The sequence below is a fragment of the Lycorma delicatula genome, chromosome 1 (genome assembly GCF_047948215.1).
Source record: "Lycorma delicatula isolate Av1 chromosome 1, ASM4794821v1, whole genome shotgun sequence".
Lineage (NCBI taxonomy): Eukaryota > Metazoa > Arthropoda > Insecta > Hemiptera > Fulgoridae > Lycorma > Lycorma delicatula.
Window position 1 is genome coordinate 164,197,656 of NC_134455.1, and position 16,213 is coordinate 164,213,868.

The 16,213-nt window shown below is 30.9% G+C and overlaps 1 long non-coding RNA gene across 2 annotated transcripts; it reads left to right on the forward strand.

Moving 5' to 3' along the window:
• Nucleotides 1-5,293: 5,293 nt before the first annotated feature.
• LOC142318213 (uncharacterized) lies at nt 5,294-12,599 on the forward strand. Of its 2 annotated transcripts, XR_012754851.1 has the most exons (4): nt 5,304-5,352; nt 6,329-6,474; nt 9,610-9,747; nt 11,995-12,599. It is a non-coding gene; the product is annotated as an uncharacterized LOC142318213 (long non-coding RNA). The 2 variants fall into 2 exon arrangements; XR_012754850.1 differs by lacking the exon at nt 6,329-6,474 and having other exon boundaries at nt 5,294-5,352.
• Nucleotides 12,600-16,213: the final 3,614 nt, after the last annotated feature.

The window sequence follows — 16,213 nt, forward strand, 5'->3', positions numbered from 1 at the left end:
AATATTTATCAAAATTAAATGTTATCTATTTACATAACATAAAAAAAAATTAATTAACATTTACACTGCCATCCCTCTTGACTGTAATTTAACCTTGAATCATCATTTTATGAATGTCCTGCCAGGGGAATACCCAAACTAAATTTATCATGCTAGCTAATGCTCACAAGCTCAGTTCATTGCGTTCCTGCACTCAAGTTTCACCAGTTTTCTTCGCTGTGGTGATAGTTGTGTATGCAGTGTAATGAATTGCTATATAATTGTAGTATTAATAAGTTTTACCCACGATGGGGAATGGAGGTGGTATATGCATCTGGGGTACGAAGTTGTATGTGTGTTTGTGTGTATGTTGTTACCATTTTCCTCAAAAACTAATGAACTGATTTCGATGTGGTTTTTTGCTTTACATAAGTATCAAATCAGAGAAGTTCTTAGAGATGCTTTACATTTATAAGCCACCAGTGGGGTACTGCAGTAGATGTGTTTCTCTAAAACGACTGGGCTGATTTTGATGAAGTTTTTTGCATTACATAGGCATCTCCTCAGAGCATGTTCTTAGATTAGTTTTACGGTTATAAGTCGCCAGGGATCTCTGCAGTAGATATGTTTCTTCAAAACAGTTTCATGGGTTTTTTACATTTTTAATTTTATCACTTGTTATTTTAGTAATAAGTGTTATATTGTAAGTAGTTAGTATTTAAAAAAAAAACTGATAACCAATAAAAATTTACAAATTGAGCTATAACAAAACATTAATCTCATATCCTCAAAAATTATTCCCAACATTGCTATTTTGACCTTCAATACTAAAGCAACCAAAATTACCAATCAACCCATGAACATACTAACAAACAACCAGGCACAATTTTTAATTAAAAAAAATTAGCAGGCACTGAATGTGGATACTCTGGCGGAAAAGCACCCAAATGGGTCTGTAGCCACCAGACTACTATTCAACACTAAACACCCTCTGCAGTCCTTTAAAAACCTTAAAAATCGTTCATCAATGAATCATTCATTTCTAATTTTCCAGTTAGCCTGCAAATCCAGACTCAAACCAATATCCTCAAGATCCCTGACCATCTCTGCATGCTTAAATTCATATTTTGAGCAGACGTATAGCACATGATATGCATCAACCGAATCTAAGCATTTAAGACACTAACTCAAGTCAGTCAAGCCAAATTGAGCCAACCCCAAAAGGAATTGAGTGACACAGTATATCAGGATGGAAAAAACACAGAAAAACATTTGTAGTTTAAATTTATAATTTCAAAAGAAAAAATGGAAGTGATCATCTAGCCAAATGTATCTATTGCTTTAACATCACAGGGCAGTAGTATAACTGAATGTGAAAGTACTAATGATTCACTCAGATACAAATTCATCCAGCTTGGCTAAAAAACAAAAGTTGATAAATAATGATGGTTGCACAATTTGTTATTAAAATCTTGGATCCAGCTTGTGATAACAAAAAATAAATGGCATACTGTAAATATCAATTTTGCTAATATCAATATTAGCAAGAGGCCTTCTGCTTACATTTGCAAATACCCCTGAGCATAGAGCAAATATGCAAGGTATAATCATCACCCCCAGCAAAGCCATAAATCTATCGATGCAATCTGCTTACTTATTAGATAATAAAATTACTGAAGCAGAGTTAAGGATGAGTGTATATATTGCAGAATGCAATATTTGTTTTAGAATTAATGAACATACTACTATCATTAATGAAATCTCCTGTTAGTGTAATAGTAAAAAATATTAAAAGTGGTTGCATTAAGACTTCATATTTAATAAGAAATGCTTTAGCAGTTGATGCTAAAAATACCTTATAAAAACAACTAAAAAAAATTTCTCTTTTATGGTTGATGAATCGAGACATTTCTTCTATAAAATCATTATCTGTTGTGGTTAGGCATTATGATAATAAGAGAAAAATGGTCTATAATGGGACAAATATGGTTTGTAATGAGACAAAAGCCTCTTTCCTAAGCATCATAGACATGATTGAAGCCAATATTTCATCTTTTTTTTTAAGAAATTATTTTGCTGCTTGAAGGATTAGAAAGAATACCACTTACAAACTTGTTAGGTTTGCTGCTGATAATGCCTCTGGGATGATGCGACAGCATAGAAGAATTCAAGTTAGGCTTAGAGTTGAATAAATATCTAGATGATTTGTCATAGCTTTAGTTTGTGTTCCTCAGAAGTGTGTAAATATCTTCCAAATGCTACAGATGAGGTCTGTAGTGACATAAGATAATCTCATTCAAAAGAAACCACAAAGATTAGGAGGATTTAAAAGAAATCCATCAATTATGTTGGATTGAATCTTAAAACCCAAAGCTTACTTAAATTAGCCAAAACAGGTGGTTGTCTATGAAAGATGTAATTCAAAGGATTGAAGATCAATGGAATGCATTGCAGTCTTGGTTTATGAACTGCAGAAGTTAGAATAGAGCTAGCCCAGTCTATTTTTAATGCTCTCCTTGACCCTGATTGACTGTGTCGATCATATATATATATATATATATATATATATATATTATAAAGGGGTATTATTTATTCATTTATATTAATTCTTAAATTTAGAGTACCAGGGTACTTCATATGAGCTTCACTAACTGCTCTCATAATAAAAATGATTTTGAAATATATGAAGTCAGACTATGTAACAAATATATTGATTCAAGATATAAATCCTGCAGATAACAAACACTTCTTATCTATTGAGGATACCTAATTAGTAGAATACAGGTGCTCTTATACTTCAGCCAAAGAACGCAAAAGAAATGGAAAAAACACAAGGAATTTTAAAGTCAACTGTTTCTCCTTCTATGCTGAATTCTGCCAACATTTTTTGAAGAGGGTGGATTTTCATAATCCTACTTTAAGAAATTTGTTTATGTTGAGCCCAGAATATTGTAAAACAAATGATAGTTTCAGCAGTATCTTGCCATTAGCTACGCATTTCCCTAATGTAATTGCAGAGATATTTATGAAGAGTTAGATGAGGATTGGCAGTTAGGTATTTCCATAGAGTCACTGAAAGAAAATTAAGGGTTTATGAAATTTTGGCACATTGCTTTTGAAATGAAAAGCCCTGAAGGGGGCTACTCTTTGCAAGTTTGATGAAATTTCTGTTTACCACAGTCTTCTGCTGTAACAGAACATGTCTTTTCTGAAATTACTGCTAACAATACCATTACGAAACAGTTCTCTCTTTAATCTGTTACCTAGAATTGTCTCCTTCTAACCAAGAAGAAACTGAAAGATTCATCTGCCTGAAATTTCTACATTTCAAAACAGCTTAGTGCATTGGCAAAGTATTCTAAGGATTAAGAGAAGGTCAAAATGCATGTGAATGTATTTTTAAAAATATAGACAATTTCTCAAACATATCTGAAGACACAGGTGTATATGAATGTTTAACTAAAATGTGTGAGAATAATCATTATGTGCACATACTAAACATATATATAAGTGACTCCCAATTAGTAGTTTATTTAGAAGTAATAAAATGGTGATAAGAGACTGCAACATTACTGCTTTCCAAAAAGAACATCAAAATTGGTAAGTTCTAATTATTATAAATTTCTCATTTAAGCAATATTTACTTGGGATTAGAGTATGGATTTGTTTTCTGTGGTTCATTGTCTTGAATAATCCTATTATTACCACTCTTATACTAACTTGCTCTTGGACTATGTATGTGAGATTCATGGTATGGAACCTTTTAATCAAAATTTAAAACAGTTTCGCTTATCTATTCACTCTGAAATTATTCCTACAGGTTTGCTTCTGATGATAACACATTTGAGCAACATTCTCAAGTCGCTAAGATGCTCCTAAGTTGCTGAGTGAAAAAAAATACCCTTTGAACTGCAACCTCGTTTATGCACATCTTCTTAGTGAAAGAAATGTTAAGTTAGATATATATTAGGATGTACAGTTGCTACTAGAAATTCTGTACAGTAGCAACTTCGGTTGCTACAGAATTTCTAGGTTTTTAATCAGATCTGAATTTTTATATGAAAATCGCAAATATCTCAAAAACGGTCGGTCCTACCCCTCTTCTAAGGCGGTGAGAGAGTGTTGGTGAGAGGGTTCGAAAACTTTTTTCGAACACTGCATCCACTCACAGTGGTACACATCGGATGATAATATTTTCAAGTGCCCCGGGGCGCCGTTCGGAATCTGGAGAGGGGGTGCTCGTCCGATTTTCACGATTAAACGCCGTATGTATCAGCAGGTCTCTCCTCTCTTTTTCCTGTTTAGCCTCCGGTAACTACCGTTTAGATAATTCTTCAGAGGATGAATGAAGATGATATGTATCAGTGTAGTCTTGTACATTCTCAGTTCGACCATTCCTGAGATGTGTGGTTAATTGAAACCCAACCACCAAAGAACACCGGTATTCACGATCTAGTATTCAAATCCGTGTAAAAATAACTGGCTTTACTAGGACTTGAACGCTGGAACTCTCGACTTTCAAATCAGCTGATTTGGGAAGACGCGTTAACCACTAGACAACCCGATGGGTTCAAAGCAGGTCGAGCGCTAATTGTTTAACGCATCGGGTGCACTCTAGATTCACCGGATCTTGGTTACCCGGAGATTAAATCTTTAGCCCTGTGTTTTGACTGCACTCACCCACCGTAAAACATACCAATCCGATCTTTCGTTAAATACGCTCATACCTGTGTGCTAGCGCAGTTGTAAAGTATAAACTTATGAAGACTAAAAAGTAGAAAGTAAAAATTATATTTAAAAAATTTTTAAAAACCACTTTTACAATAAATGCACTAAAAGGTAAAAAAATATTTTAAGACTGTATCTCAGAATGGATTTGACAACAAGCTTTGATGGTGATACGTAAGATTATGAAAGTCATAGCCTCAAATTAAAATTTTATGTTTTCGCCAATTTTTTCATGTGCGTGATGAATGGTCTAAAGAAAGGGGTGTAAAAAATTGAAAAACCGCGTATGAAAAAATTGACAAAAACATAGAATTTTTAATTTGAAGCTACGACTTTCACATAATCTTACATATCACTACCAGAGCTTGTTAAATCTATTCTGAGATACCGTCCTAAAATTATTTTTTACTTTTAGTACGTTTAATTAAGTGTGGTGTTTTAATTTTTTTTTACATATTTTTTATTTTCTACTTTTTAATACATTTAATATAAGAGTAGTTCATAATACATTTTTTATTTTGAGAAATAAAAATGGTCTAGTATATTCTTAGGAAAAAATTTAGTACGAAACAATTTTGCTTGGTGGCAACCCTGATCAGCGGTTTTAGTAGGAGTGAACATTGTGGCGTCTACTATGTTTCTTGGGTTAGTTATTATTATTCGTACTGCTTGAAGAATAAATTATAAACGTTACTTGATCAGTTTGATGTACATTATATCAATATAGTTATGAACTTTATACGATAGATGCATCAGACAAACTGAAGCGTATTAAATAAATTTATTTCCGAGATAGCTTCATTTGGGAAGCACTAGTCGCGTGGCCTAAAATATGTTGTAGCCGTAAGAGATAAGTTAAAAGTTTTTTTTTTACATTTTATTGCGTAACATAATAGAAGTTTTGAAACTATTTCCTTAGTGTTTTGTTAAAATTAATTTAACTTTTCAAAGACCATTGCAGAAATATTCTTATGTACAAGATTTATTTATTCTTGGTTTTTGTAAAAGTACAATAATAAATTAGTGATTTTTTATGAAGGGAAGAATATTTTCGTTAATAAATGTTGTAACTATAATTTACTTTTTCAATCTGTCAAGAAGAAATTTAGTTTGATCTTGTGCTCTGCTTTAAAATTACCATTACTTCTACTAACAGTTGTATTAATCCATGTAATTTTGAAGCGTATGCAAAATGCCATACCCGATTAAGGCCGAGACGCTTTATTTTGCAAAACTATTTTTGTTCTATGCCATTCATTATAAATATATAATTAAATTTTAGTGAATCGCAACTTTTATTAGGTCGAAAGTAGAATGTTAAAAATTACTTAAAACATTAATCATAAAATGCTAAATTACAAATTAGTTTGTTGATAAATTTAATATCAAATATGTAAGTGGTTTTATAGAAAACATTTTGACTTTTATAAAAATTAAGACATTTATCCACTTGAATATTTTTGACTAAATAGTTTTATAGAATAATTTCATCAAATGCTGGTAGACCTCAGCTCATTTAATAACAGATTATTGTATCGAATTCGGAGTATTAGTGCTTTATTCATAGTTTTGTTGTTTATTATGTAGAATTATATGTTTAATTTATTTGTATTTTTTACAGTATGATAGGATTAAACTTTGACCTTAGCCAGGAGATCAAGATTCAGAATATTAATTTTTTTTAAGTAATGTTTAAATTTCCCCACTTGAATAAATTACTGGCTTAAAATTGATTGTTAGAAAAATTATTGAAGGGCAAGTAAAAAGGTAATTACACAGAATTAAATTTACAGTTTATAAGCAAAGAATTGTTACAGCAGTATGTTATTTAAAAAAATGTTCAGGAGTGTAGCAGCTATATGTATGGTATGTTTTAAGCCTATGAAATAAATAACTGACCAGATGTGGCAGATTGGAACATGAGTGTTCGATATTTTTTAACGAAAAATATAAAAAAGATCAGGTCAAAATCCAAACGGGCAGCTTATATCCTGTTCAGAACAAAATATTTCTGTCTCTCTCAGCTGATAAGTTTTTTAGTTTGTAAATTCAAAAAAATTCAGCTTTGTTCTCCTCTGTTATACTCCCCCTAATCTGTTGAACATCATTACACCACAATTTATATTTATTTATTGCTGCACATTTAAAATACTGTATTAACAAAATTTATATCTCAAGATCATGTTCATTCCTGTTTAATTTTAAGTTAAATTAAATTTACAGTTTTACCAGGCACTTATCCAACGCACTCATCCAAGTTTAAGTTTAAATCAGGCTTAGCAAGAGAATTTATGGACAGCTACTTGTGCAAATTCTTGTGGCAAAAAAAGTGAAACTGGGTGATAGCTATGTGTTTCAATTCCAGCATTCAAGTCCTAGTAAAGCCAGACTTGAATACTAGATCGTGGATACCGGTGTTCTTTGGTGGTGGTCGAACTGAGAATGTTCAAGACTACACTTCATTCACACTCATATATATCGTCCTCATTCATCCTCTGAAGTATTATCTAAACGGTAGTTACCGGAGGCTAAACGGTAAAAAAAAAGAAAGCTCTGTTTTATGCAATTTCGAAAGATAATGCTGCATTTTGGTCTATGCAATAAATGTTTGTGTTCATATTTAAAGTGTAAAATAATGATAAAAAATCTGTTAAATACTTTTCCTCGAAATGCTGGTGCAATTTTCTGCCATAATTTACACAAAGTGAATGCAAGGTGGATAACTGATAACGCCAGCATCAGTAAAACAATTTTGAATTATAGATATCGTAAGAGCTTCATGTTGTAACAAGTTAAGACCTGATTAAATGTTACCTCATTTTTTTATATAAGATAAAAACATAGATTATGAATGTGCTTTTATTTTAGCCACTAACAGATTGTAAGAGAGTGTGAGCAGATGGAAGGTGATGTAAAAAGCAAGTTATAATGAATATTGGTTAGGATGATAGGAGTAAATAAAAATGAGAGTGATTATTCTGCATGGCTGTCTTGGATCCTTCTCAGTTTTGTTCAAAATCCTTTCTCTAATTTAGTTGTGTAGACATAATTGGACTATAGTCATCATTCAATGCTCAAAAATACCAGTCTCATAATTACTGGTGGTTTTTGGGTAACATTTTTATGGAAGGCTGTCTCCAATCTGGATAAATTTTATGATACATTTTATTAAGTCAGGCTGCTTGTACAATAGATCCATTGTCTTTTCCATATATCAAATTCTGTCTGCCATTTCACACTGAAGGAACAGGGGGGTGCCAACTGCATCACAAAGTAGGTGTTTTCCCCTATGGGGTTGGGATGCCATTTCACACTCCACTAATTGCTAGGAATGGAGGGAGTGGTTTGGTAACCAGACATGTCATAAGAAGGGGGTTCTCCCTCACGGGGGAATTGAGATGCCATTTCTCACTCTCCAAACATATTTGTTGCCATATACAGAAAAATAGAGTATGATAAACTTTTCAAAAGTAATCACAGTAATATGTATTGTACAATAATTATAATATGTTGTTATTCTATTGAAGGTAGCAACAGCTGCAAATTATATAAATTTGCAAAGAGATTTTTAAAATAATAATTAAAGCATTTTTTACTAATATTTCAGTTAGTTTTTTTATTAAGCATAGTTGATGGATGACAGATGAGCTTAATGGTATTTGAACAATTATTTATTTATTCATGTCAATTGTGCGAGTGATATTGACTAATATTATCTTGTAATCAAAGACATAAGAACTGGCACAAAATTATTTTTTAACCTTGATCATACATTAATAAATTCATTCTCCATTTTAACTTGACTGTTTGAAGTCCCATTAGGAAGAACAGGTAATTTTTTTCAAATGGAAAACTTTTATTTTAAAGAGTTTCTCCAATAGTCATGTTACTTGTACCATTGTGTAATGAAGAATTGAGATTGCACCATTTTGAAGTTTATAAAGATTAAACTTCAACATTTGTTTTGTGAAGCATATTCATTGAAAAAGATTTTCCAGATTTTGTTATATAGCTAAATCTATTCTGAAGTTATTAATTTTTTATTTAAAACCCAGAGTAGCGGACAGATTAAAAAAACATTTCTGGACTCATATTTATAAGAACTTTTACCCTGCATTCATGCTCGAACTCGTTACCGAAATGTAGGATGGCTTTTTTGTGCACTCAGAAAATAGCAGAACTTGATATACCTGACAACATATGAAAAGAATTTAATTAGCGACTATTTTGATATTTACTTTTGAGAGCCTGTACTACTGAACAGTAATATTTAACAAAAAGTAGCGAAGAATAAAAATTTTTAATGATGTTTTCTGTCAAAAGTACAAAAAAAAATTAGTAGCCTCTTAAAAAAAAAAAAAAAGAAATGAGTGCGATATTGGAAAACAGGAAGCGTGTTGAAAAATTCCAATACCACATTTTCAATGTTATGGGTAAAATCAAAATTATCTATTTAATATAAATTATGCACGAACCTTTGATGATAGCCATTGATGCACGAGTGTTAAGTAAGTTACAACACGAGCCTTGGTGAGCGTCATAAATTTCATAAGAGTGCATTAATGATGGCCTTTTTAGAGAGTTGCATATGTTTTTTCTACAGCTTAGAAAATACTGGAAATGTTGATTTAAATCAGTGATAGAATACATTGTTCACAGAGTCATTTTTATCCAATTTTTCAAGTATACAAAATTTAATATAATTTCTTCTCTTATTTGTTTATTATATAAAACATTATAACATACACAGCTACAGCATATCAGGATTGGCCTTTTGACCCATGTAAATAGAATGCATTGTACAATTGTTAAAATGTATTTTTTAGAAATAATTCTTGTATACTACTAGTTGATGTAGACTGTACATTTTCATTCAAATTACTATTTGTTTTTTTTCTACAGAGTACAATATTTTATTTGATACTTCAATTTTATTTTTGATGACTGCTGCAGATTTACAACTCCCATGTCGCTTAAGAGTCAAAATATCTCTTCCAGCATCATCTGACAGAGTTGCATAGCCTCTTTGAAAACAATGATGTAAGTACGAGTTTGGATGTAATAGTTCCCTGTTGAAGTGAATTGTGCGACATTTTATGTTTTGTATTCAGCACAGGAACTAAAAGTGGCGAACCAAGATTCTATAATTCAATTTTATGTTGTGCAATTCTTGTCTTCAACAAGCTCCCATTATTGCAAGAATCAATATTACCTGGGAAAAGTAAATTGTATTCAAATATTTTGTGAAATTCCCAGATTAGAAAGAATATATAGAATAAATTTAATGAATATTTAGTAGTTTCTGTTAAATTAAAATAAGAAATATTTGTTTAAAAAAAAAAAATTTATTCATCCATCAGATATGAAGCTCCACTTCCAACTCGAGCCAGCTGCATTGTGAATGAGGTGTTAGTGGTTTGGCATCTTAATCTTTCAGACAACTGCATCATTGGCATGTACTCCATAAAATAAACTTTATGTTATATAACAATGATAGCCTCCACTACATGATTTTACTAGAAAATTGTAGCCTGGTTGAAGAATAGATTTGAAGCTCTGTTATAGAATTTTCTGATGAGGACATTTAATTCATTACCCACCAACAAAAATTAAAATGATTAAATAAAAAATCAAACCCATTTAAAAGCATGAGATTAAAACATTTTTATAAAAATACAGAGCGTTCAAAAAATTAAGTATCGAATGTATTATAGGCTTACTTTGGCTTTATTTAAAATGTTACTCATGAAATTTACTTACCATTGTCAGAAGAAACTGATGGTCAGGCGCTTGACTTAAGAAATTTCTTTATTTCTTCGGATGAAAATATTTAAGGTTTTTCCTCTTGTAGCGTTCTGATTTTCCTTTTAAAAAAGCAGTCAGCTTAGTGTACTTTGTTATGTCTTTTGTTCGTTTTAATTTTAGAGTAGATTTTATTGAATAATGTGTCCAAAGAGATCTTTTAATTTTTTTGACAGTAGTATTTAGCAAAAAATAGCCAAGAATAAAAATCTTTGAATGATGTTTTCTATCAAAAGTGCAAAAAAAAAATTATTAGCCTCTTAAAAAAAAAAGAAATGAAGTTGTCTGCGATATTAGAAAAAAGGAAGTGTGTTGAAAAATTCCAATACTACATTTTCAATGTTGTTTACCAATACATTTTCCGAGAACAACTTTACATTGCTTGTGAATTTCCAATCCATTAACTTACTATAATTTTGTATAAATTTTTTTTTACTACTGTGGCAATAGGTTATTAGTCATAAGTTCTGCTTTTTATTATTTTTTTTTTTTTTTTTAGTATTGATTGGTGTTGAACATTAATTTCTCAGAATTCAACATAATTAATTAAAGTGAAATTAACAGCAAAATATAGAATCTTAGTTACCTATTGATGTACTTTTCAAATTAACCTCTGCTTGCTAACTATTTAGTTGGATAAAAAAAAAAAACTGATATATTAAATAATACCCTTTTCTGATTGATAAGTGGTTGAAAAGAGTAGGCTTTTGATTGAATTAACACTTTTATCATAATGAAAATCTGTTTCTTGATGATCATCATTATGATTCAGGTTCCAGCCTGTACAACTTCTCTAAATGATGTATTCTGTTAAAAATGTCATATTAATTCTGTAACCTATTAAAGGTATTTGTTACTGTTATAAATTAGAATGTTTTTAATCCTGTTACCAGACATCTATAAATTTTGTTTTTAGCATTTACAGCAGGCAGCTTCACTTACATTACAATATGATGGAAAACTATGGAGTAAACCTACTAAATTTTAATGAATTGTAAAAACAGAATTTTTTATTACTGATTTTGTTGTGCTGTAGACATAATACTACCAAATTGGATAGCCTGTGTTCTTTTTCATCAGATAATGTGTTTTAGTAAGAATGTGATTATTTTCTATATAAAAAAAATATGAGACCTTCATTGTATTATTGTCTAAGTCAATTATTAAACTCAGCAGTACCAAAATTCTGTATGCATTTGTCATATTAGGATCTGCAAAATATAAACTACATTTTTTTTTTTCAATTAAATTTGTGCAGAAAGTTTATTCAGCAAAGACCAAGTCGGATCTTAATTTTGAGTTCTGAAGCCTGAATTTTTTCCTTGATATAGATTACTATATAACAATTTTGATCCCAGAAGTGCAACTTTATTTTTATATAATCTTTTAGCTTACCTTATGATATATTATGATAGGTTTGATTGAACTTAAACTGAATTTTGAACTGCTTAAAATCTGTTTGTTATATTTTCTGTAATGTTACAGCTTTTATCATTCTTCAAACTACAGATTTCCAGAACCTGGAAAACTGGAAGAGTTCCACGATGCAGTACAAATCAAACAGCATATGACTATGAAGGCATACTTAATAGCAGTAAAGCTAGTAATATTTCATTGTATACTATACTTGTTCTTCAAATTGCATACCATGTATGTGTTAAAAATTCCAGATACATAAATTAAAGAGTTTCTTCAGTTAAAGTGATCTTTTGGTTCATGTCAAACCATTGAGATACAGAGTTGCAGTGTTTTATATACCTTTTAAGCACCTTAAATTAATTTGTATAGTTAGTAAAAACTGTTGTCATTCATGAAAAATTATGAAATTTAAAGTTCTGTTGGTAATGCAGTAGTAACTTAGACATGTTGCCAAAAGTAATGACTGGACAAATATCTGTATCTGCTTTGAATTGTGAAAACTATCAGATCTGTTTATATGTGCTTTACTAAGAAGATAATGTCATTTGCCATGCTTTTTTTTCTTATATTTTAACCTGATGGATTTCAATCCTTTCAGTCACTTTTCAGGATTCAAATCCTAATTAAAAAATTTGCAACCAAGCTTAGTATCTTGCTTTTTTCAGATTTATACTGCTACTTAAAAACAAAATGAATAAAAAAACTTAAAGTAAGTTTTTTTATTCACTTTGTTGAACAACTAGATTTTTTTAAGTATCACAGAAGGCATGCTTGGTTTTTTTTTTATTAGTATCAGCCATGGTGATATTCTTAAATGTATACGTTATAGAAAGAAATAAGCAAACAAAGAAAAGTAGATAAGGAGTTAACTTTGTTTTGAATATGTGAACGTCAATCTTTTTAACAATTGAGGTATTTGCAAAAAAAAAAAGTACGATATGGTGGTGCTCTTTCACCCAGACAGCAAATGAAATTATTCTTATGATTTGTAGCTGACCCTTGGTTCCAGCGTGACATATTGGAGGATATTGTTTTTCATTGTACCATTGACGTTAGGATAGTTAGTAAATCTTGTAATGGATCCTTGAACTTTAAGAGATATTAAGGGAGAAAGCTTCTTTGGTTGTCATTTACATGACAACCAAAGAAGCTGTAAATGGTAACAGTAGCTACAAATTGCACACACGTAAAGATAAGGAAACTGTCAATATTTGGGGATGAGTACATTAACTGGAAAGTTAGTAATCAAGTAATGTATAAGTGACTTGTAAATCTGGAGATAAATTTACCATAATGGGAATATCCATGATTCAATTTAATTTTTTTTATTCCCTGTAAATATTCTTAAAGGCAGATAGTGTATTATTCAAAATTTTTATTACTTGCATGGTTGTTATTGAATACATTTGAAAACAAATCTGTAATTATTTCCTAGGCTTTTTTTTTTATGATGTCACTCCTGGCAAATAAAATAGTATTTTATTTTCCAATAATAATTTTACAAATAAGTCTATATAGCCTTTTGTCTATTATCTCTGTCTGATAAAGACTGTCATTTTAAAATAATTGTAAAATGTCAACTCTGACACTTCTTTACTGAAAGATGACTAGTGCAAATGATACAAAATTAAGATTATTTCATGCCACTCAGGAAACAAAGGAATTTGTTTCATTAACAAATCAGTGTGTTTGCACGTGTGTGATCCATCAAAAATGTATAGACTAGATTCAAAACAAACTAATTATAGTTATTTCATTTTTTTCAGGTGATACTAAATTGTACTAGTTACTAGTATTTAGTTTTAACATATTCTATTCACCTCATTTTCATTGCTTAAACTATTTATTTTTATTTATTTCATTGCTTGAATTAAGTAGTAACTAATACTAATTACAAACTTTTTAGCCACTTTACAAATTGTGTTTTGATCAGTTGTAGAGTGCAGATCTAACTTACGTGCTTCAGTTGTATTTAGCACAGTATTATCCGGAATGGTGTTTTTTACTTTTCTGCTTGGCCCACAACATTAAAATACTACATTCTTTCTCTTAGTTACTTTCCTTATTTTGGTTGTGTTAATTGTCCAAGCCCTGATTCTGATAAATGACAGTACATCTTTTAAGTAACAATTAATGCTCTATAAATTTAATATTGAATTACTCATATTACATATACAAGCAGTTCTATGTGGAAGATCCCAGAAATATGCGAGTATTTTTATTCTGTTCTCAAAGGCTTTCAACAAACCTCTTTAGTTTCAGAAGAAATGATTAAACCAGATGTGGTAGTAATTACAAATCTAGGCATACCTCTGGATGTGTTCATAGTTGTACACACAACATTTGTGTTGGTTCTTTGTAAAGGTATGTGGCTAAATTTTTTTGAATTTGTTAGCTATTGAATATTGTTACTTCTAGACGCTATTTAATTCAACCAAAAGTCATTTAGTATGCACAATCAATCTGACTTGAATACAGCTCTTTAGCCCTTTTCCTAGTTATGTAGGAATTATAAACTAAAATAAGCTGTTAAACTACCATAGAAATAAGCTCTGAGCTGGCTTTTACAATCTATGTCGTTTCAGATTTTTCATATTCTCTAAAATGTGGCCAGAAAATATTGATTTGCTTTCTTTTAATAGATAACATATTGATTATGCTTAAGTGTGCATTTCATTTGTAATTTTATGATAAAGTCTAATTTTGTTAAGGTTGTCATTTACTTGAATGAAAGTCTCTATTAATTACTACTAGAGAGATGATACTTTATTATTGCTGTAATTCATTGCTATTTAAGATTTTTCTGTTTTTTGTTTCTTCTTTTCATTGTAAGCGTATTCATGTTGCTGTTTCATCTATTTCTTCTTCATTCTTATTTTATTATTCATTCTTTGATTTTATTGTTAATTAGGGGTCCTTATGCTCTCATAGACAGTATAATGCGTTTAGTTTCAAGTTCTTATTGTTTTAATTTTTCCATATTTATTGTATTTTGTTATTCCTGTCATCTGACAAGTTATATTCTTTATTTGGTTTTTTATTTTGTTTACATCTTTTATAATTATAGGTTTTTAGATTTTTGAGCATTATGACATTTACACCCCCATTCACATTGTTAAATCTCCTCACATAAATCCCATCACTGTCGTTAATAGTAGGAGACTTCAATGCATACCATATTTCCTAGGACTCATCTTTCTGCTCCTCTCGAGGAAATATGATAAACAGAGTAAGACAAGACTTGGACCTTTGTCTACTTAATGATGGGTTGCACACATTCATGTCCTTATCATCTGGTACATTGCCCAACATCGACCTCTCCATATACTCACCAAGTTTACTCCCTCGTCTTAATTGGTCCGTTTGTGATTACTTTCATGGCAGTGATCGTAGGCAAATTATTTTTGCTTTTGGTGTCAACTACGAGGTAGAAAAAAGGCCAGGGAGATAGATTGTTGAAAGGCGGATAGGGGTGGTTATCATATAGCCTTCCCATCACAGTATGACCATAGTGCAAACATCCTTGATCAACTTTCCTCTTTTACATCCATGATACTAGAGAATGTTAATAGATATATCCCATAAACATCGGGTAAAACTAGATGTCTTTCTGTTCCTTGTGGAATGATGGTTGCCAAAACACTAGTAGCAGTCGATGGCAGACACTACACAAATTTAACCGCAGGCCTATAACTGAAAATCTAAATTTGTACTGTAGGGCTAGAGTGGTATGTCTTCGAGTATTCTTGGATGCTAAGAAGAAGTCGTAGACGAAACACAAGAACATTATCTCGCGTACTATGTCCACGTCTACTGTAATATTCTCAGTCTTATTCATGAAGAACTCCTTTCATCATTTGTACTGGCAACTACTTTGGCAAATTCTTTCTGCTCAGAGTATCTCACTTCATCATATATTAATGCTTTTCAGAGGTAGTATGATTGTTAAACATTGGTGATTCAGTCGGTGAATTAAATGTCCCATTCGTATTCAATGAGTTGTCACATGCACTTAAAAAAAAAAAAACACTCGACACCTCCCCTGGATCTGACACCATTCATCTCGGTTTGCTATCTCACCTTCCTAATTTGGCGTTACAACACTTATTAAACATTTATAATGATTTATTCTCTGAAGAAGTCTTTCCACCCATCTGGTCAGAAGCCTTTGTCGTACCGCTACTTAAACCTTTCGTCTTTCTTTTTCCTGTTTAGCCTCTGGTAATTACCTTTCAGATAATACTTAAGAGGATGAATGAGGATGATATGTATGAGTGTAATTGAA